The sequence below is a fragment of the Amphiprion ocellaris genome, chromosome 2, assembly GCF_022539595.1.
Source record: "Amphiprion ocellaris isolate individual 3 ecotype Okinawa chromosome 2, ASM2253959v1, whole genome shotgun sequence".
Taxonomy (NCBI): Eukaryota; Metazoa; Chordata; class Actinopteri; family Pomacentridae; genus Amphiprion; species Amphiprion ocellaris.
In genome coordinates, this window is record NC_072767.1 from 26,304,277 (window position 1) to 26,326,681 (window position 22,405).

Consider the following 22,405-nt stretch of genomic DNA (forward strand, 5'->3'; position numbering starts at 1 on the left):
TTCTTTCTGTCTCTGGTACTTAAAATCTTGAGGTGCCCGACATCTGCTTCTGTCAGCTTTCATTTTCGGCCTCTTCCTTGGCGAGTACCAGTCTCTGCAATTGAGTCCAAGGCATACTTGACCACACTTTGAGAACACTTTATGTCTTCCTGTGTTTGTCTCAAAGACCATCCACCATTATGAAGTGCTTTAATTCAGAAGAATCTTGGATTGAAATGTCCAGTTCTTCAGAGTAATATTTGTCGGTCCACTTTTCCACCTTCTCCCTCCATCTTATATTTATTATTGCAGAATTATTGTTCGTGTCTGTGTGAGAAACGTCAATACGACCGAGCTTAGTATTTTCAGGAAGTTTATTGAATCAGTGGTGAACAGTAAGACTGAAAATTTGCTATAATATCCACTGTTTAACTGACAAATCATTGAATTACACAGTTGTGTGATGTCCGGGTGCCAACTCACAAGGTCTGTCTGACAAAAGCAATTTCATGCGGCGCTCAAAAAAAAACAGAATAGATGGAAAACAGCTCAGAACATGAGCTAGCTCACAGCAAGCAGTTACACAGTTAGATTTTTATTCCTTTTTCATTTAGTAAAGGATAGAAAGAAGGAAAATGTCAAAGGATTATGACTTAATTTCTGGAAACATGGTGCAAGTAGAAATAAGATGTTGGAAACTATGGTTTTCGAGGCCTTTAAGATTCAAACAGCAGTCAGTTTGAGGAGTATTGCATGAAAAAGTTGTTCCGTTCTGCCATGAGAATACATCTAACGTAACTTTGAGTAGCACACAGCTCACACAGCAGAGGCCTTGCAATAGTTTCAGGATTAGACGTGTTTTTATTAGTCAAATGTGGCTTTTTATTCCTCTCTAAATGGACCTGGAAACAACTCCCTGTAAAAACAATGTTGCAACATCAGCTCCAACAAGCCCTCTATACTTAGACACTCTGCTTTAGTAGCGGGCTGTGCGTGGGCTTTCCCAGCCCCAGCCAAAGTGTTTGTGTAGCTGGTTGTGTTTATTTACTCTGGTCTGAGGGTGAAGACTACCAGGCTGTGCTGCGGCGCATCACCGTCCAACCTGCTGGGTCCACTTTCAGCGTACCACCTCAGCAACAAGACAGGCGTTGTGCCGTCGGTATTTTGGGGCCTGTGGTCCTGGCCAACGGTCACTTTCAGCAGCTCAACCTGGGAGACCTCTGGCCTTTAGCAAAGCATTGTGGGGTTTGAGAGTGCACGATCAACAAACAGACTGACCAAACATCACTCAGCACATGCTAAAAAAAGGGTTTCCCCAGAGAAAAGGGTACAAGGGGTTGGTTCAGGGCAACCTGACCAGCCTGAAACAGAAAAAAAAGAAAAAAAGAAATATGCACGTGAACCTTGAGTATGGTTTCTGGTTTATTGGGCTCCATTTCCACAGAAACACACTTGGCTTTTCAGTCTTGACCTGGACATTTTTCCCCACCGTGTCTGACTGCTAATAAAAGTCGGTGTTAAATAAAACTTAATTCCCATCTCGAGTGCGTTTTTTCAAAGTTCAGCTGTGTCTCATTTCATCCACATAAGCAGCCCATGAGTTCCAAATATACACGATTCTCAGAACAAGTTCCGAGTTAAAGTCTGGAGCATATTTGGAGGTGATTGCTTGCACTTTTCTGTTGAGGTATGCATGTTCATCATATTTCGCTACCTCATGGATTCCTTCAGAAGCAGCGTTTTGGGGGAACTCATAGCCGAGTTATTACACAACATTCTGAGATTATATAACACTGCATGTGAGTTAAACCAGAAAATGTACAGAACACTGTAAGGACATTGTATTGATACTGTCGCAACCCAGACACGTGAATATTTTACTGATTTTGATTTGTTTTTACACCATTTGACCGTATAATATCATGGTTATATAACATGTGTCTGTTACCTGACAGAAACTCACAGGAGGACGCAAGACCACCAAAGTAATCATTCCTTTCCTTTGAAGCTTTTGGCACAACAGTCGAGACTAACAGCGAATATTCTGACTAATACAACGTCAACAGACGAGTAAGCCAGCGAGGCGTCACACAGGAATCATCTCTGATACACCTGTTTGTGTAACATCTGCTCTGTCCAAGTCCCTTCACAAGCAGAAACAGGTTTGCAAAAATAATGGGTTATTCATCCCAAATCATCAGGAGCCTTCCACTCAACCACGTTTAATTTGCCTGTAACTTTTTCTTCGGAAACTATGGATTTAAAATTTTGAAATTATAGTTTGATGTATCAAATACTTTGCAAAACTTTTGCTTTAAATCACTTGCTGACCCACTTGAGCAAGTGGTTTTTTTTTTGGACATTGAAATTTGAGGCATTGTTTTGAACAGCAATATCTCAAGAACTATTAAAGATAAAAGCATGAAAATTTCACTGTTATTTCTCCTAATTTTATTAGTTTAGTATTCATTACAACATTGGGCAAATAAATCAAATAGTCTCTGATTGTGGGTGAGTTGAAATATGAAGCTTATATTTAATAGTTGCTGAGATATTATTTTTCAAACAAATTTCAGTGTGTGCAAACGTGCTGAAAGTGGGTTGATGTACAATTTTAACAACATCTATCTCACAAAATATTGCTGTATCAAGCTAAAATTTCCCAAATATCTTTAAAATGATCCAGTTTTTATTCTATAAAAAAAATCAGGCAAATCAGAGATGGTCAAGCAGAAATTCTTCTAAAACTCTGATTTGACTGAAATGATCCCTATTGCGTTATGTTGTTGACATTGCAAGGAAACCTGACAAGATTTCCCATTGTGACCGTTGAACTGGATCAGGTGGTTTATAAACAGCTGCATTTATCATCTATAATTTAGTCATTTTTGGCTTTAAGCTGTCAAAGAACAAAAGATAATATCTTGTGGATGTATTATTGTGCTCAGCATTCACATAATTACTGACATTTCGTGACCCAGTGAACACTAAACCGTCTTGGACAGCTACTCTGTGTTGACACATGATTGTCAGTCTTCCTCAGGCAGAAGACGTTCAGTTGATACAGAGGAAAGCCAACATCAAAAGCTCAAACCCTCAGGTAATTAGATGAGCGCACATACATTACAATGACATGCATAATGCCGCTCATCAAAACATAATCAGAGGTGTCAGTAGGACCTGAACTGACTTCACTCTGTGGGTGGAAATAATAAGGTCTCAGTTTAGAAAATGTAGGTCAGTTTCAGAGCAGGATTATTGCTCAATGAATTAATTATTTGCTTGCTAGGAGATTTAACTGCATAAACTACTAGCTTTAGGTTGTGTTTTCTGGTTTTCCTGGTCATGTGTTCAATATTAGAAAACTATAGTTCCTTGGATTTTGGGCCATTTATGTAACTTGCATTTGGGGAAACTGTAGTTTTAATTATTTTGGGACAATTTCTCTAAAGGAACAAACTACTTGTCAGTGTAGCCAGTAATGGCAACAACCACTAAATGCCAGTAAACCTGAGATTAACACAAACCCTTTTGTTTAACAGGGTCTCACCTTAGTTTCCAAGAAAATCCCTGTTTAGGAAGTATGCAGACCGGATATATATACTAAAGCAAAATAATAATAATAATAATAATCCAACTGTTATACTAAGACATTTGGCTCCCTGATCTTTATTTTCTGATGTCCAATTTCAATTTCAGTAGTATGTGCAACATTTTAACTTAATGTGTAATATTAAATTTTTCAGGTGCAATATTTTAACATTATGTGTAATATGCTTAAACTTCATGCACCATATTTCAATCTTATGTGTCATATACTTTCATTTTACGCATAATATCTCTTTATAGAATGCATTATTTCATTAGCATGTGTGATCAAGATGGTCATTGCAAGTTGGTATTACTTCTTATTTTCTATTACAGCGTTATTTTTAGCTCTTTTTTAACAGTAAAGTATTATTTGTTTTCTATTAGGCACCACATTTATACTCATGCTATGTAATTTGGTTTTCTGAGCCATATCTGACACAAGAATTTGCTTCTGGATTTAAAACGTTTCATTTGTTATCTTATCTTACCTTTTATTTTGTGTTGCTGCAAACTCTCTTGCAATGGAAGATAAGGTAGTAATTCATTTATTTACATCAACCCTTTAATTTGTCTTTCACCTGTATGTACTAGAAACAACAAAACAGATGAAAATGTGTGTTTCTTTTCCTCACATTTTCTTTTTTATATCTCACTGCACAGTCATATCCTGGGGAATTTGTAATGACAGCTATGTTAGGATGTTTAAACTCCCTAATCACCAAAATCACAAGCTACCAATAACAATAAGTACAAAGTTCAGGCCTCGGAGTCCTAAAACTCTTACAACACAAAGAATAATACCCGTCACCCTGGAAACTGTAGAAATTACAAGCAAAGAAGGTAAAACAATGCTCTCACAGAGGACTCCTGCTTCTGCTGTAATCCTGAGTGAGGCAGAGTTGTTGCTTCACTGTATAAAACTGCAGCAACAGCAAAAGAAAACAACAGAAATCTCTCTTATTCATTCGCTAGGCCGAAAAGATTATTTCTCAAGTGTGTGTGTGAAAGAAGCACAGTGATTCATGAATGTGGATACGTGTTAGTGAGCATGGAAACAATACAATGTGCTTACACGCCCACTTATAACCGAATATGTCTGTTTTCACAGGAATGTGAAAAGTTCAGAGCCAGAGCAAAACAATAACAAAGCAGAGCTAAAATCCACTCGAGCTGTTTCCTCTTTGGGCTTCTGACATTTTATCAAAGCTACTACATGATGTAATGAAGGGGGTTGTTTTGCCTCAGAAACTGAGAGATGTTTTTAGTGGAAAATTTGGAGTGATTAACTCCACCTCCACACTCACGGTTACGTGTTTATCTTTATCATTCAGCAGAATCATTGTGATGAAACTTGTTTTAACAAAAATATTCCAATTCCTATGAAGTGATTTATATCAGTCTTTTGTGAATCTTCCACTGTGCACATTTTACTTGTGTGTACGTGCATCTTTTTTAAGTGACGTTTCATGTAGGGCTGGCTGGTGTCACATTATGTGGCTTCACCACACCTCATGTGGAAACAAAGGAATCTCAAAATGTAGTAACTGTAAACATATATCCATCTGTTGCTGTGTGATTGTTTGTTTGTGATCACCTGTCAGGGCCTGTTTGCACCAAGTATTTAACCTGTACTTGTCTCCAGTTATACAGGTAGATTAAATCAGTTCAGGTCAAATCAGTTTAAGGTCACAAGCAATCACAAACTAAGCAGCTGCATCCATATAATTTTGCGTATCGTTGGGTTGCAGCTTCCAGTGACATCAAGTCTCAGATTGACACAACATGAGATGTAGGTTAATTTAATAAGAAATCAAAAGAAGCACGAGGGACTGATAAAATATGAGAAGCTGGAATTTATATTTCATTTTAAAAATGGTTGCTATTCATATTTTCATCTCATTGTAATCCATCTCTATCTGCAGGCCCTAGAAACACAAAATCAGCACTGTGACGTAGTTACAATCATTCATTAAAAAGCTCTTCAAGAATCGAGTGAAATGTGAGGTCGTCTAACCCAAGGCAGCTGTGTCATGTGACTTTGACCCTCTGGCTATGAGTATAAAAAATCTCTCATTATTTATTTTCCTTTTTTCATTTTTAATCTTTAAGTTATTACACGCACAATGTCAGAAATATAAAGTTATTGCTATCATGAGTTACAAGAATCTTAAAGTCCCCCCAGGCCCCTAACAAGTCACTTTTGTGTATTAAAGTCACATATTTGGAAGATATCAAGAAATTGTTCCAAGAAAATGATTTTTTGATTGCTTACATTTGAACTCTACATCATAGAAAGTGTCGATCTAGAAGTGGCTTTCCACAGCAGGAACTCAGGTCAGGCACAAGGTGGCACGAGTGTTTACAGGAACAACCCCATGATCAGAATTTTCTGCCTGTTTGTTTCCATCTGACAGCCTTGACTGTGACATTAGCTCAGAATGCACCAAAACAAGGAATGGTAGTTAATGGAAGTAACAGGACGATGGAGGTTTTGTCCATGGAGTGAATTTTACGCTTTTACGCTGATGGTGATGTTAGAGAGCAGTAGATTGCTACTGGACGTGGACATCGAGAGGGCAGAAAAACATCACCTGTTGTCCTCTCAGAGTTTAACCAATCAGCATTTGTCTTCTCAAAGTGTTGCCAGTGCCAGACTCACAGCGCAGTTTTTCAGGGCCACTCAGATATACCCAATCGAGCTTTTTTCCCTCCCATGAAACTAGCCCTGAAACAAGTTCCACAGGGGCAAGTCTTATGGTTGGAACATGCACAAAGATTCAGGTCCACAAGTTCCTGCAGTAGAAAACGACCTTATGGAGTCCCCTGTTTCTATCTTCACCTACCACTGCCCCATTCTCCACAGAATGCCACCAATGCTACCTACTGCTCTACTCAAACACAGCAAAACTACTCACACAACTAGGCAGGACTGTCTGCTTTGGTGTGTTTTCCTAAGAAACCGTGGAAGGGTGAATACATGTTTCTGAGACTGTCATCTACAACTTCATGGTAGAAATGTTCAGCCATGGTGTTGACAGCTTGTTTCACTCATGATGTGTGGCTTCTAAAAAACACCATAGGGACATGCTAACAGGATAAAAAAAAAATGGATTGAAGAGATTTGTATGAACCTCATGTGAAGCAAGACAAAATGCTGAGCAACTTAAATTTTATCTAAATTTTTAGCCAATTTTCAGCAGGGTTCTGTGCCTCTGTGGGTCTGTCAGCTCACCACTTCACTCAAGATTGAAATATCAGCATGTATGACATCTGAAAATCTATATGAATGAAAATACTGTGGTCAACATCAGGTCAGAGTATCAGTTTGTCCGGTACTTTGGCTTATGACCAAAACACAAAAACTAATGACAATCCCGTCAACAACAGCAGTGCACGTTGCAATTTGCACATTTGGCATGCCAGTACATATCAAATAGCTAAATGATTAATGCAACACCTAATGAACAGAAGAATGTTATGCGGCTTTAACATTTAGCTCAAAGCGTAATACTTAATGAAAGTTTCCCATATGAATTTGATAACCTACAAAGATAAGCTGTCAATTATCTGATTATAGATCAAATTGTTTTAACACTGGGGCCACACAGTGTTGCAAAGAAAACAAATCCTCTGTACTAGCTCTATTGAAAGACGTGAAAACCATGAAGATTCACTCGTACATTGCAAAAACTGCTGTATTTCTCAAAATCATATGTGAATAGGTAGATTTTGACCAGTAAGAATGCAAACAAGATGTTGTTTTCAATGGTTAACAACAGTTGCAAATTAAAATTCCAAAAAAGTCCAAATTAATTATTTGACTCTGTATTACAATAACAATTTCAAAATAATGTGGTTTCCTGATGCTGAAAAATGCACAGCCCCACACTGGATGAGTTTTACTGTAGCTATTCATCCTCATTTGTTTGTCTTTGTCTGTTTTGTCATTTAAGCTATAGTGTCATTTCCCTCTCAGTTTAATTCATTTAATCTGTATTGTGTCTTTGAGCTGAGTCTGTCTGCAGCCATAATAACACAGTGTTTGTGAACAGAAAGAGGGAACCTTACATACTATACACTACTGTCCAAAAGTTTGAGGTCACTTAGAAATGTCCTCATTTTTGAAAGAACAGCATTTTTTTTTCAATTAAGATAACATTAATTAATCAGAAATCCAGTCTAGACATTGCTAAAGGGGTTAAATGACTATTATACTAACAGCAGCAACATTTCCAGCAACCATCACTCCTGTGTTCTAATGGTACACTGTGTCAGTTAATCGTGTTTAAAGGTTAACTGATGATTAGAAAACCCGTGAGTTTTCGTGGAAAACATGAAATTACCTGGGTGACCCCAAACTTTTGAATGATTGTGTACATGTGAGTGCTTGAAATGTGGGTCATCACCACCCACCATGATTCAGAGATGTTGCCTGGAGCAAAATATATTTACTGTTCTTGCAGTTTAGATTCCAAAGTCAGATAAACATGAAGGATGTTAACTATTGCTTGTTTGGAATGTTCAGAGCAAATCCTTCATATATGGATAGTTTTGTTTATGATGTACATTTAGTTAAAGCTACATTCAGTGCAACATAGGTGGAAAATGCATAAATAACACAGCCAGGATACTTGAATGACAGCCAGTAATTACTGATGCATGTACCGTCAATGCATATCATCAGTGAGATTGGTTATGTGTCCTCACATCTCAAGTTTTTTTAATTCATTGCACTTCTGGAAATACAACCAGGACAACAAGGGCTTCTTCTAGGTGGCAGTGTTGTATTCCTCTATCTAAAACTGCCCATGGACAATCGTCTTTTTCCTGCAAAGCAGTAACAGAATGGAATAAGCTCCCTACTGACCTAAAGACAACAACTGATTTTAAAGACTTTTCTAAAGAGACTAAAAAATGGATCTGGAGAAACCGAACCTGTCAGCACTGACATTCCTTGAAATGATTTTGCTTCACCATGTAAATGTGAGAACGTGAGATCCTTTCTTTTTTAAAAAAAATGTGATGTATTGCTTTTCTACCTTTACTTGTTTCTCTCTTGCCTTCCCCAGGGGCTGCAGATGGAACTAGTGAGTACATTATAATCTGGTACAGAGCATCTTTACCTTGTGTTTAATGTTCTTCTGTACATAGTCTCTGTCAAATAAACTAAATTTTAAAAAAGTCGAAAATGTCTGAAATGCCTTTTTACATCTTCATTGTGTTATCTCATCCACTCCCCGTCCTCCTACCAGCTTATGAATAGGACTAACTCCATCCTCTGACCTTTGACCTGACAGGCCATAATATCCCCTTCTGTTTATACTAGCAGGTGTGCTTCCATCTTTCAATCAATCCTGAGCGACTTAATTTCTTAATTGCAGGGCTTGAGGGGGCTTATGTTGTTTTATGGGAGTCTCCGAGCCCAGCCAGGCCATCAGGAGGCTCAGGTTGAGGTGAGAGGTGGGAGTGGGGGGTCAGCATGTCTGACCCGTACTGGACGAGTACAGTATGCTCAGTGTGCAGAGGAAGTGACCGGAAGAACTACATTTTGGCTGAATCTGAGTTTTTGCAGGCCAAAGCATGTTCTGTGATGCTGCACTGTTTATTGCTAGAGCTCCTTTAGATTAAAGGACCCCTCCATCAATTTTATAAAGTCATTTTTTTTCATCACAAAGCATCCCTCTCAGGCTGTAAAAATAGTTCTATAATGTCATTTGTGGCTCTGGAGGAAGGAGCATTTTAAAGTCACTTTAAATCTTTGGTAGGTGAATGTGTGGAATGTTTAGATAAAGAGGTTCTGCTGAAAATACTTATTCATTGCATTGTGGGAAATGTAGGGTATTCTACCACAGACAGCAGGTTACAGTTATCAGTTTTGCTGTAAGTGGCAGCCACTATTGAGTTAATTTCCATATTTTGTATTATTTGTTGGTAATCTTTTCATTGCAGGTGTTTTATGATTGTTGATTGATGTTTTGGTGAAATTTAAAGACCCACACTTGTAAAAATAAAGTTTTTTCTACCTTGTGAATGTTCCCTTATGGTCTTTTCTTAAACACTGGAAGACACCTTATGAGTAAAGTAAGCAGCTGAAGCCGTTGAAACTGCAGATTACGTTTCATTTCAGACAGTTCAGTCAGAATTTCATACATAACAAACCTCAGCAACTAATCCTGTGAATTTGCAAGGTGGGGCTTTTAATAATATGTTTTTCAGAATCAGTTTCCAGTTCGAACACCCGATTCAGATGTGATCAGCCCATTACATCACCACTATCATCACTGATCATTCCCACATGTATGAGTCAGCAGGGACCTCCTCCACCTTCTAGTGTATCAGCAGGCACATTATTATCAATACTGAAAGCTGATGATTATAAAGTAACTCCAATAATGTCAATGACTCCTTGTAGCCGAGTAAATAAGTGCTTGTAAACGTCTCCAGTGAAGTCATCACCCAGGAAAAGGACTGGACTCAAATTTCAGTCTCAGTGAAAATCTGCTGGCTCATTCTTCCACCCTCAAAAAGTGGATTTCTATTTTTTTGCATCAGAGCAAAATTGCGGCTTCACCGACATTAAATGATAACAGAGCCCGTTTAAATGGGTTGATTACTGAGTGTACTAGACCTGGAGGAGGTCCCTAAAGGCCCTCATGTATGAAAATGATCAACAATTAATCTGAACTGGTAAGTCAAACATGTAAGGCTGAATTACTCCCATATTACCACTTCACTATTGTGTGGAGGAGTTTTACAGTGTTTGAGCAGAGTTATAATTGAGCTGTCGTGCTTGTGCTGCGGCGAAGCAACGGTGTAGAGCTATATCTAACCATGTAAAGACAAAAAGGGAGCATTTTCCTAATAAAAAACTACTAAATATGCAATTTTAGTAATCATCTAAATGCTAAGTTCAATGATTTCTGCATGGATCAAGTGAAATTTTTCTCATATGATGAGTTGTTTTCTAAAAAAAAAAAAGTGGCATAAAGCTGCTGCTTGAAAAGTACAGATGCTTGGTTGTTAAACTTTCTTCCTTAACTTAAAAATTCAGTGTTTACATTTTGGTGAAGAATTTAGTTGTAGAAAATGAGCTTAAAACGCTTAAAATGTAAACAGAATTTACCAGACTAGTCACCAAAACAACTGAAAGAAAACTGTGATATTATACTTTGCACTGTTTTTTTTTTCATAAAAATGATTACACCTTTATGTATAAGGTTTATTCATTTGTCAACCAAATTTTGCAGCATCATCTCTGTTAATTCAAGGTTGCATGATGATCCTAAGAAAGAAGCAGCTCCTGATTGGTGAAATTTTAGTGAATTCTCAATTTATAAAGAATAGCACTTTAAATCTAAGTCAACAACCTTTGGAGGCTCTGAAACCTGAGCAATAATCCTGCAGAAAACAAGGCATTATTCCAGCAGTTTGTTTCCCCAAAACACTGAGTGGTTATAAAGTGATGATGTGGATCAGTATCAGCTTTGAAGCAGGCAAAGGTCCTAAAATATCTGGAAAATAACTTTTTTAGTGTCATATTATTAAGAGAAGTATTCAGGATTTCTAAATTAGACATTAATCTGCTGCAAAGGAAAGCCGTCTATACCATATAGGCTTTCTCCCATACAATTCAAGTCAATTCATGTCTGTTAAATGTGCTGCTTATAGGCAAATGATAGAGGAGTGGCTGCCGCCCAACCTGTTACTTTCTACATTACAGATTCTGTATGACCTGACATCAACTATCTCCCTTTTTCTGTGTCTTTTTGCTTCTTGCCGGAGGATTCCTGGTGATAAACGCCAAGTTTTTCTCACCAGTGGCTATAGAGCACCATCTGTGTGTCACTGCACTCATTACTCCTGTTAGTGGCTCTTCAGCACATGAATCAGAGTTGCAGTAAACACTCACAGACACAAGATGTCATCATGGAGCAGTGAAACAGATTACCACATTATCTCTTTAAATCTAGATCTCCATTTGCACCGGTATATCTGACTTTCTATATACTGTGTAAATAGGGCAGTTAATGTGAATTTTATTGCATAGTATACTATGGTGAAAGAAATAAAAAATGTTGGTAAACTTTAGCTTGCACAGTCTCATTGCACATTTCTGCACACTGCAAGTATTCCTACGACTTTTTGTGATTTATAAACCCTTGATTACACTTACTGCTGCTAATTTTAATAACACTGCTTCTTGTCAGTCTTGTACCTACTGACTGGCAGCATTTTTTAAAAAAGCTATATGCTACTGTTTACTGTTGGGCACTAAAACACCAAGTCAGATTCCTTGTATGTGAAAATCTATTTACCAATAAAACCTTCCTGATTCTGAAAAAATAATTAAAAAGAAAATTATTTTGTACATATAATAAGAAAAACACTGTCCTGCCACTTTATTAGGTAAACCTGTGAAGTTTAATGTAATTTAATGCAAAATTGTACTTTTAAAAATATTCCACGTTCAGTGGACAAAACACCACTCACTATAATCTCATAAAGGTTGAATCATCACCCTTTCGACAACATTAACAAAAACTGGAAATAATTTTTTTTTAAGTTTTAGAAAGCAGCAGCTTGCATTGGATTGCATTAGATTCCACAAGTGAACCTAAAGCAGCAGGTGAGTGTAGTTTAGCAGGTAAGAACCACTGAACAAGAGGGAGAGAAAAGAGATTGTCTGTTGCATTAAATCGTGTCACTTTTTCATCACCGTGGCATCACAAAAGATTTAAGAAAAAAATCTAACTTCATTTACGTCAAACAAGCCTGAAAACAAAGTGCTGTATGCTGCAGTGGGACCATTTATTATTCATTTGACTTACAAATGACAGCCACTTAGGTGGTGCCTGTGTGTGTGTGTGTGTGTGTGTGTGTGTGTGTGTGTGCGTGCGTGCGTGCGTGCGTGCGTGCGTGCGTGTGTGTGTGAGTGTGCGTGTGTGTGTGTGTGTGTGTGTGTGTGTGCGTGCGTGCGTGCGTGCGTGCGTGCGTGCGTGTGTGTGTGAGTGTGCGTGTCTGTAGATGTGGTGTGGCTGGTTGGTTGCAGACAGCTTTAACTGTGGTTGTTTCATATATGGCCTGTAAACATGTATTCATATCAGTGGGGTGTGGCGGTCAAAGAACTAACCAGGTGTTGACATGTTGACTCACTCGTTCTGAGAGCAGTTCATCGCTGAGGCAGTGGACGGAAAAACAACCACATCATCAGTCCAGCGGCTTGTGAGGCGCCGAGCTGTCACAACGGGTCACCTTCATGCACACCTGGTGGGAGGCAGTTGTACGTATACGTTACTGCTGTGGTAATCAAATGAGCAGTAAAATAAACAAAACAAACACCTCACGTTGGCGCCTCAGTTTTGGTTTCTGGGACTTTTCCTACAAATGAACATGTTTTCTTTTCCATCTCTCAGAAAATCCACTTAGAAGCTGCTGTAAAGTTCCCTGACTGAAATCAAAAGGTCAGATTTTTTTTGATAAGTTCAACAGCAAGTCCTTCAGTTTCACAGTTTGTGGTGGATGCTTCTTTCCCATGAGGATTCAGCTGTGTTAAAAGCTTTATTAGAAGAGTAAACTTTGATGCTCTCAAGACACCAAGGTGGGAAAAGCACCTGCGATGGTTTGCTATTTTTCAGTCACAGAAACGTAAAATTAAACTGACAACACAGAAAATGTACCAATAATCTTTCAGGAATGTTTCCACAATGCTAGCTAACATTACCTTCAAGTTACACTAATGTTTTAATTTTAATGTTCAGAATGCATTTTAAGAATATTTCTCATTTCAAATCCTCTCTGATAGGTTAAAAGTGAATTAAAACGCCACGTTTTAACATAAACAGGTTAGGTTAAAAGAAGAACATTCTTAAACCAATGTTCAAAAAACGTTTTCAAGATGTCAAGATGCCTCTGACCTTGAGGCCTCTGAACATTCTTCATGGGAAGTTCTACTAATGATATATATTAACAAAAGTAAACCATTTGCCTGCAATATTGTCAGGATGTTTGGGGAATGCTGTTGAGGTAACACATGATAGAACGTTCTTCTATGAAACTTTCCCACAATGTTCCACAATGTTACATGACAACAAAGGAGGAATGTTCTCAATGCAACATTCAGTTTAACATTGTTATCACAAACGTTTTTACAACGCCTTTAGTTATCCCACCTTTAGAGGAAAACAAAAGGATGTTATAAAACTTTCTCAGAATGTTTTCAGAACTAAAGAAATCAAGCTTGGATGTGTAGAGTTAGAAAATGTCTTCCTTTTCATCAAGCAATTTCTCTATAAATCAAAACGTGCTTTTGGAGGTATTTAACTTTTCACACTGCAGGATACAATGGTGATAAAGTCCAAACATTTTGTTTGATTACTTTCTATCATCTAGTAATTGTCTGTCGCATTTAAAGCAAATTCAGATAAAATTCTTATTCAAAGCCTACGGACACGGCAGGATATTGCTTCAGCATGCCTCATGTGCATGAATGCATTTAAACTTTGCTTTTTTCTCCACATCAGGTACATCAGATTTCCAGGAAAATAATGATGTGGTTTACACTTTCAAGCTAATTTTAATAAATGTTTTAAGGAGGAGGCGGCAGCACCACCTACAGAAGCTCAAAATTCATCAGAGCAACAAAGAAAAAAGAAAAGCACCTCAGAGTCTGGCTAACTGACAGGTGATTCCATCACTGTGCGGGTCAGAAACAGCACAGCAGTGAACACTTTACCACAAGAATGAATCTATACAGTTCCGGGAAAACTCTGCTAAATTAAAGGCTATTTCTTACTTTAGCAGCGGATTTGTGGACTGGAAGAGTCACCATTTATTGTCATCGACAGATATAAAGAGTTGTGACATCTTGCACTTTTCCAGCCACAGTTAATACAATCCACAATGTCTTTCTTAATTCATTTGGCCGTTATGATTTGGGAATATTCACTTCACTCTTTGCTGTGATAATGTTGAAACAGTCATGTTTCACTGTAATTCAAAATAACCAATTTGAACAGTTAAACACAAGCTAAGAAGTTAAATGGGGAAAACGGTGAAAAGCCAATCAGTGTATGAAAATATCCATCCAGAATTAGACTCACTTCATGTTTCACTATGAATCATGACTATTCATCTGTGTAGAACAGTGGGGCATTATATCCAGGCTGTACATTATCATACCACAGTACCAGTGGAAGGAGGACTGCATGTACAGTAACTTGCCCTGCAGAACAACAAACGCTGTCCCTCCTGACAGACTAAATGTGTATTTTTCACTTAAAAACTGTTTCTGTTAAATACAATGGTAAAATACTGATTTCTAGTACATTGACAAGTGATTTAAATTAACACAGGATACAACTATAGATAAAAACCATATGAACTCCATCGTATTTTACTGTAACTGACCTTCAAGAAAAACAAAATGTGGGTGTTGGATGATCCACATTCCTGAAGCATTTTTATGGAGAGTGCAAGAGAACAGGGAGGTGGACAAACCAAATGAGGAACAGGAAGCAACAAGGCAGGCAGGACTGAATGAAAATACCAGGGCAGCTGAGGCATCAAGTGTTTTATTGCTTTTTACTCTGTCACAGAACGCAGCAGGGTTTTGTGACAATTGGTGTGTGTATGTCTGTCTGTCTGTCTGTCTGTCTGTTATCAACATTACTCAAAAACGGACAAATAGATTTGGATTAAATTTTCAGGGAAGGTCAGAATTGACACAAGGACCACCTCATTAGATTTTGGTGGTGATACGGCTTATAATCTGGATCCACGGATTTGTGAAAGATTTCTGTATCATTGTGAGATAGCGGCACAGCGTCACTGTAACTATGAAAACAAGTGAACACTACGTCAGCTGCCTCTTGACGATCACATGATTGCGATCCTGCTACAAATCGAACTCTGCCGACTTATCCGGACTTATCCGTCGGAAATGATACAAGGAACAGTTGATTAAATTGTGAGGGTGTTTCCGAGTCCAATCAATTTCCGTCGGCGGCTACATATTTAGGTCACGCGATGCAGTATCAGTACATAACGTACTCATGCATAACACAAGCATGTGCTCAGCGCAAGGTCATTTTGTTTGTGGGTGCATCTATATTACATGGCCACATTCTATGGTGCCATGATTTCTGTCACAAATTTTTTCAAGATTTCAGCTGTTGGAAATGATACAATGACTCAGTAGCTTTGACGGAGTACTGAACTCTCTGAGTGCTTTTCTTCTTTCAGATTTGATTAACTGATTTGTCAGATTTATTCACACACCAGTTGCAATACCTTTATCACTATAAGCAAATAATAAACAATATTATTCATCTCTATTTCTTCAACACAGTTTCTCCTTTCTTCCCAGTGCAGGAGGCCTTCTGACGGCATCATCGCTATTCAAATCCATGCTAACCCATTGCCCTCAGGGTTGTCATGGGGGTTTACGTAAGCTCTTCCTTTGCTTGCGTTTGTGGGGACTCCGTGTCGGGTGCATTTGCATTCCCACATCTTAAAAATCTGTTCAGTGTGTGTGTGTGTGTGTGTGTGTGTGTGTGTGTGTGTGCTTTTAAGAGTGAATTTGCATGTGTGTGTTTGTGACGTCTACAAGGTGCAGTCCATGAAGATGTGGTGATGTGGCTCCAGTCCAGGGGTGGTGCAGGTCTCTGAACAGACTGACTCATTGTGTGTCCCGCTGTGCCTAACACATGCAGAGTGACTCGGCTGCAGATGGACCACCTTTGATCACCCTGCTGATCTTTTTCCAGGGACAAAGGTTATTGGAGTCATACTAGATGGTTGTCACATGTTTTGTCCCAAGCTGCTATGAACGAGCGATATGTTTTTAGATAATAATGGCCTTTCTCCAGCTCCACCCTGACCTTGCTGAATAAGTATCCTTCATTGCCTTCCTTGCAGGGACCCTCATCACATCAGTCTTCTGAAGAACTGCCTTCTGACAACTCATCTGTCAAAGCTTATGCTTTCTACTCTATCTCGTAAATGGTGAGGATGTGTGCATCTGTTGGCCCCTGAGCCTTGCCTACTATTGATTTCTTTTGTCTGCGACAGGCTGGGACCTGGTGAGCAGAGAGGAAAAGAGCAGCTCCACTGCTCCATCTTCTCTACCTGCTGCTGCTCAATATTTAATGCACTGCGCCTGAGCTGCTTCACGAAGGAACGACAATGAGAAGCTCAGTTTTTTAAAAAAAATCTTGGTCACTATCATGAGATTTGTTTGTAAAACCAACAATAATACTGCTAAAGCTGCGCCAAACTTGTCAGGCACAGTACATAAAATTAAAAGTCAGAGTTTTTGTCCAGTATAGTTTGTGTCAAATTAGCTGGCTAGCTGTCTGTGCTGTTGGTGTAGTGAAAGAAAAATCCAGTTTTCAGACACTATAATGGAAAACAAAGTGGCTCAGACCAATCTACTTAACAATACACTATAAAAAAGGAAATATTTTAAAGTGTTTTTTTTTTTTTTTTTTTTTTTTAAACTACAGTTTTTACCTTTGATTTTATTTTTTGGGAACAATTTATTGTAGTTTCATAGATTTCCCTGCTTTGATAAGCTACAGATAATATCTAGTAAAATTCCAGTAAAAAGTATTAGTTTACATGTTAACCATAACTACAAACAGGCCAAAACTGCAAAGAATGTCCACATCAAAAATCTGCATTTTTACAAATGGTATTTTGTTCTTTTACAGTGTTTGACATAAAATGACACTTTTTTTTACAATATTTAGATCAACAAAAAAATAATGTTAATTTTCAGACATTTGCTGTTATTTGAAAGAAAGAAATGTATATTGAGAATTTTTTAAAAATGTGACTGTCGTTTTCCATTGTCACATTGTCATTTTTGTTTTGCTAAATTATGTATAATATCTACTAAAAGGGGAGAAAAATATATTAATTTACATGTTGACTGTAAAAGAAAAAGAAAAAAAATGGCCAAAACAATAAAAATCTGTATTTTTACAAATATGTATGATCATAACATTTTTTTTAACTGTACTTAAATCAGCTAAAATATCATTATTTCATACATTTGATGTTATTTTCACAGTTTGCAACTGAGTTCCACAATTTTTGTAAATTTTTTCGGCACCCTGCTGCCAGATTTTCATTGTTTTTTGGGGTTTTTTTGAAACAATATATTTTACCATGTCACATGCATGTTTTGCCTCATGTGCATTCATGCTTGTGCAGGGAATTGAAATATGCTAACTATCTAAACGCCAACAATCTTTCTCCAGAATCACAGACTTCAAATCGGAGCAGCATCACTCACCCAGCTCACTTCAGCTCTCTGAGTTCAACCTATGTGAGGAAATGAGAAAAATAACAAAAATATATTCGAAAATGGTGTGATTCGATAATAATGTGCAGTTCAGTGAGGAAATTGACTCATATTGCTATATGAGTACATCTTATCAAAAACACACCAACGCATCGACCTTCATCTCTATGAGTTAAAAATAGGCATTTTTTTCTGCTGCTACGCAAGACAAAGCATGAACCAGGGTCAAGTATCTATGGCTCTGCCATCTGCAGAGCCATAGATACTTAAGGACAACAGACTGATATTTTCATGGTGAACTTCAAACCATCTGTGTGTAATATTGATTAACAAAGAATAATAAAAAATAATAATAACAATAAAAAGGTTTTCCTTCTCATTAGATTGAATTACTTTGTTTACACCTGGTTAGGTGTGTTGAAAGTGTGTTCAGGCCTGAAGAAAATATGGACACTTTAATGGTTGAAAAACATGTGAAAATGATTTCAAATGTCCTTAACTGACAAAGAAGTGACACTTTAGGTTTGAGTTTATCGAATCCTAAATACATCTTTTTACTAATAGCGGTGCATTTGAAATGATTTCAAAAGATTTGTCTGGTGATGTTGATGTTTTATTGTTGTCAAATTTCCAGCATAAGTTCCTTATGTACATTTAAATGAAATTATTCTGTATCAGACACCTCCGTTGTTGCTCAAGTAATTGGGCCTGCGGGCAACATATTTCTTGTTTCCTTTTCACAAAACACTGTGGTTTAATCTGAGTCAGTCCTGCACTGAGTCATAAATACCGCCTGGAGCAACAAATGTGTATTAATCCACAATGAAACTATAACCCCACAAAAAGTAGAAATACAAATTTATGATTTGTTTTGTGACCTGCTTTTGTTTTTTTTTTTATTTTAGTATTTCCTCATGCTGCATATTCAGCCTGTCACAGCAGATCACAGGCACGTATTTTCTTGTATTGTAGGGTCACAGGGCATAAAGGCGAACAATACTAGCTGTCAGCAGATGCAGCACAAAAATAATGACACTGCTGCTGTTGAAAACTTTTGCTTCCTTGCAGTCTGAACACTTCTTTAAAAATATCTGGAAGTGAAGACAAGAAGGACAGATTGTGAAACAGGGGCAACGTATCTCATGGCAACGTGTCACTTAAAGTCGTAAATCTGTGCAAACACATGGTTTGTGCATCTCCCTGCCGAACAGGATGCCACGGTGCCAGGTGTTAAAGTCAGAACATGCACTCTACTGCTGTACTGACCTGAAACTTCAGGCTTTGCTTTCCCAATACCTCCAGTCTAGCTGGGCTGTTTTATGTACATTAGTTAAAAACTGCAGCAAAACACCTTTTAAACTATTACAGACACCGATCACAAAATATTTAAGTTCTGTCACGCCTGGGGAAAATAAGGAGCGCAACGTGTCTGCAACACAATAAAAGAAAAACAAAGGGATAAGGCTGACGTAGCCTGTGTTATCCTACTGTTATGATGATAAATGGCGCTAATGGCCTTGTCCGAGCCTTTTTTAAAGCAAACAAGTTAGCTCTCCTCTGTGTCTCCATGACTCACATGCAGGCTGAGTGGTTTGACTGTATGTGGTGCTATTTTGACAAAGCACAAGTGCAAAACAGAGGTGGCCATGGAAACCGTAGGCATCCAATGAGAGAACAAGACAAGGGTGTGGCTGGATGACTGACAAGCGTTTCTGTCCCTCTCACTTCCTTAAACCCGGGTCAATTAATAACTTTTCCTGCACTCATTCTTCTGCAAGGAGAGAGGGAAAGAATTCTGTGGAAGTTTCTAGATAAAGTCTGTCACATGCTATAGGGCTTCAAATGGACTATAATATGATATAACATAATATTACACGCACATATATATATAACATTTTTATTATATATATGTAATACCTTTTTCATCATAGTCTAAATCATTCTCCCCTTATGAGAATATTAGATCTGTGTCTACAAATTGATTTAGGTTCACTTTTCCACATGTTTTCCACGCTTAACCTGAATGCTTCTCTCTGACAGGCTCTGAGCATGTGTGTTTTGAACGTGTGTCGTTTCACTGAGAGTCTAGGTGTGTCAGGCGCTGAAAGTCACTTAGCTGAAGTTGATTTGTCATTGAATGACGTGCATGAAATGTATTTGTTTTTGTAAACCTGCTTGAAGGAGCAGGAGCTCCACAGGTGTGCCTCTTTTAAGACAGTGTGCACCGTTCTAAAAAAAAGGAGCTTAAAAATTCAACAAATAAAAAAACTTCCTGGATAAACACCACAAAGATATGCTACCAGAATATGAAAAATAGTGCAGCGTTTCAAATACATAAGTAGGAGCGATAGATAGTGCACCCTGAGAAGAGAAGAAAAGGGAAACTGAACAGTAAGATCACAGAGTCATGCGGTTACCTTGCTAATGGTTTCCATGGAGCAAACACAAACACAGATACATACAGTACAACATAGTCTGGTGATTGGATATTTCTCCGTAAAAATCACAGGTTTGGTTCCAAAACTGAAATCTTAAATAGATGTGTGTCCTGCGCAGGTGCCCTCGAACAAATTGCTGTACATTTAGGCATTTAACCTTCTCATCTTTAATTGTAATGGACATCTTGTAGGATGGCCTAGATGGCACTTCCTGAGAGGATGTCTGCAACCTGATGTAGACAACAGGTCATAGTCTGTGATGGGAATGCTTTGTTTCTGTCTTTCTTTCTTGATCTATGTTAACCTTTGTTTACTTATGGTTATATTGATTTATGTTTTTACCACTTGTTTCATGGCTCAGTGTGGTTACTGTAGGTGATTTTCTCAGCTTCATGCTTTGTTTTCTACTTATGTAAACTTACAAAACAAATGCCGACCAAACAATGAAGTATAGGCTTAAATAAGACTAAACCAAAACTTAAGTGTTCAACAACTTAGTAATGCTTGTTGTAATGTATGTGAGGAGTTGACATTATAGAGGAGTATCTCAGACTACAATGGTGAGCAACTTACAGAAAAAATTGAAATACGCTGCAATACATTCTTGCTGTATAGTCACTCAAAGACATTCAAGAGTAAAAGCAATGTTGAAAATGTAAACATTGCACACATATGTAGAAATACAGCTTTTCGGTCTAATATAAATGCTGAACCAGAGCGTCTCACTCCTTTACGCTGTTCTTGTAAGATCATAAAATACTGGATTAGCCTCAGTCCTGCCTGAAGTGTAAGATTATTCTACAGCAAGTTTGCTCACAATATTGAAGATCCACAGTTACAGTTAAGAAAACCCTGATGAGAGCAAAAGTAAGGAAAGCTGCCACCTCACCCAGATCAGGGAAACCGGGGCTTCTTCCTAGAGCCAGTTCTGGGAGGGAAGCTTGCCAGAAAGCACCTGGTGGGGCTTTGGGGCCCCATGGGGCTCAGTAGGGTACAGCCCAAAAAAGTAACACGGGGTCATCGCCCAGTGAGCCCACCGCTCACTGGGCATGAAATCGGTGTCAGGTCCTATGCGTACCAGGCAGTAGGCAGGAGCGAGCGTCTAGGCTCACCACCCCCTGGTGGCATAGACGACTAGCTCTGGGGACGTGGAACGTCACCTCACTGGCGGGAAAGGAACCCGAGCTGGTGTGGGAGGTGGAGCGATACTGGCTAGATATAGTTGGGCTCACCTCCACGCACAGCAAGGGTTCTGGAACCAAAATTCTGGAGAGGGGTTGGACACTCACCTTTTCTGGAGTTGGCCAGGATGGGAGGCACTGGGCGGGTGTGAGGATACTCATGAACCCTCGACTGAACGCTGCTTTGTTTGAGTTCTCCCCGGAGAATGAGAGGGTCGCGTCTCTGTGGCTGCGTGTCGGAGAGGAAAACTCTGACTGTTGTCAGTGCTTATGCACCAAACAGCAGTTCGAAGTATTCGCCCTTCTTGGAGTCTGTGTGGTGTTCTGGAAGGGGTACTGCATGGGGACTCCATAGTTCTCCTGGGGGACTTCAACGCTCTCGTGGGCAATGACAGAGAACCTGGAGGGGGGTGATTGGGAGGAACGGCCTGTCCAATCTGAACCCAAGTGGTGTTTTGTTATTGGACTTCTGTGCTTGCCATAGACTGGCCATAACAAACACCATGTTCGAGCATAAGGTAGCTTATAAGTGTACCTGGTACGAGAGCACCTTAGGCCAAAGCACAGGGTGGCTGGGCTCACTCTTAGAGATAGGTTGAGAAGCTCGGACATCCGCAGGGAGCTCGGAGTAGAGCCGCTGCTCCTTCGTATAGGAAGGAGCCAGTTGAGTTGGTTTGGACATCTGATTTGGATGCCTCCGGGGAAGTTTCCTTTGGAAGTTTTGCTATGGGTATGCACTGGAGACCCCAGTGCAGACCCAGAACTCACTGGAGGGATTATGTATCTCGTCTGGCCTGGGAACGCCTCGAGATCCCCCAGGAAGAGCTAGAAGGCGTTGCTGGGAGGAGGGACGTCTGGAATGACCTGCTTTGTCTGCTGCCTCCGCCACCTGGCCCTGGATAAGCAGAAGA

At 38.9% G+C, this 22,405-nt stretch overlaps 1 long non-coding RNA gene across 1 annotated transcript in view; it reads right to left on the minus strand.

Moving 5' to 3' along the window:
- The window catches only part of LOC118471034 (uncharacterized), a 24,999-nt gene continuing 2,594 nt past the window's right edge, over positions 1-22,405 (minus strand). The window contains exons 2-3 of the long non-coding RNA XR_008603803.1: positions 21,603-22,389; positions 1-12,834 (exon numbers count right to left, since the gene is read on the minus strand). This is a non-coding gene — a long non-coding RNA (uncharacterized LOC118471034). The remainder of the gene's footprint in view (positions 12,835-21,602; positions 22,390-22,405) is intronic.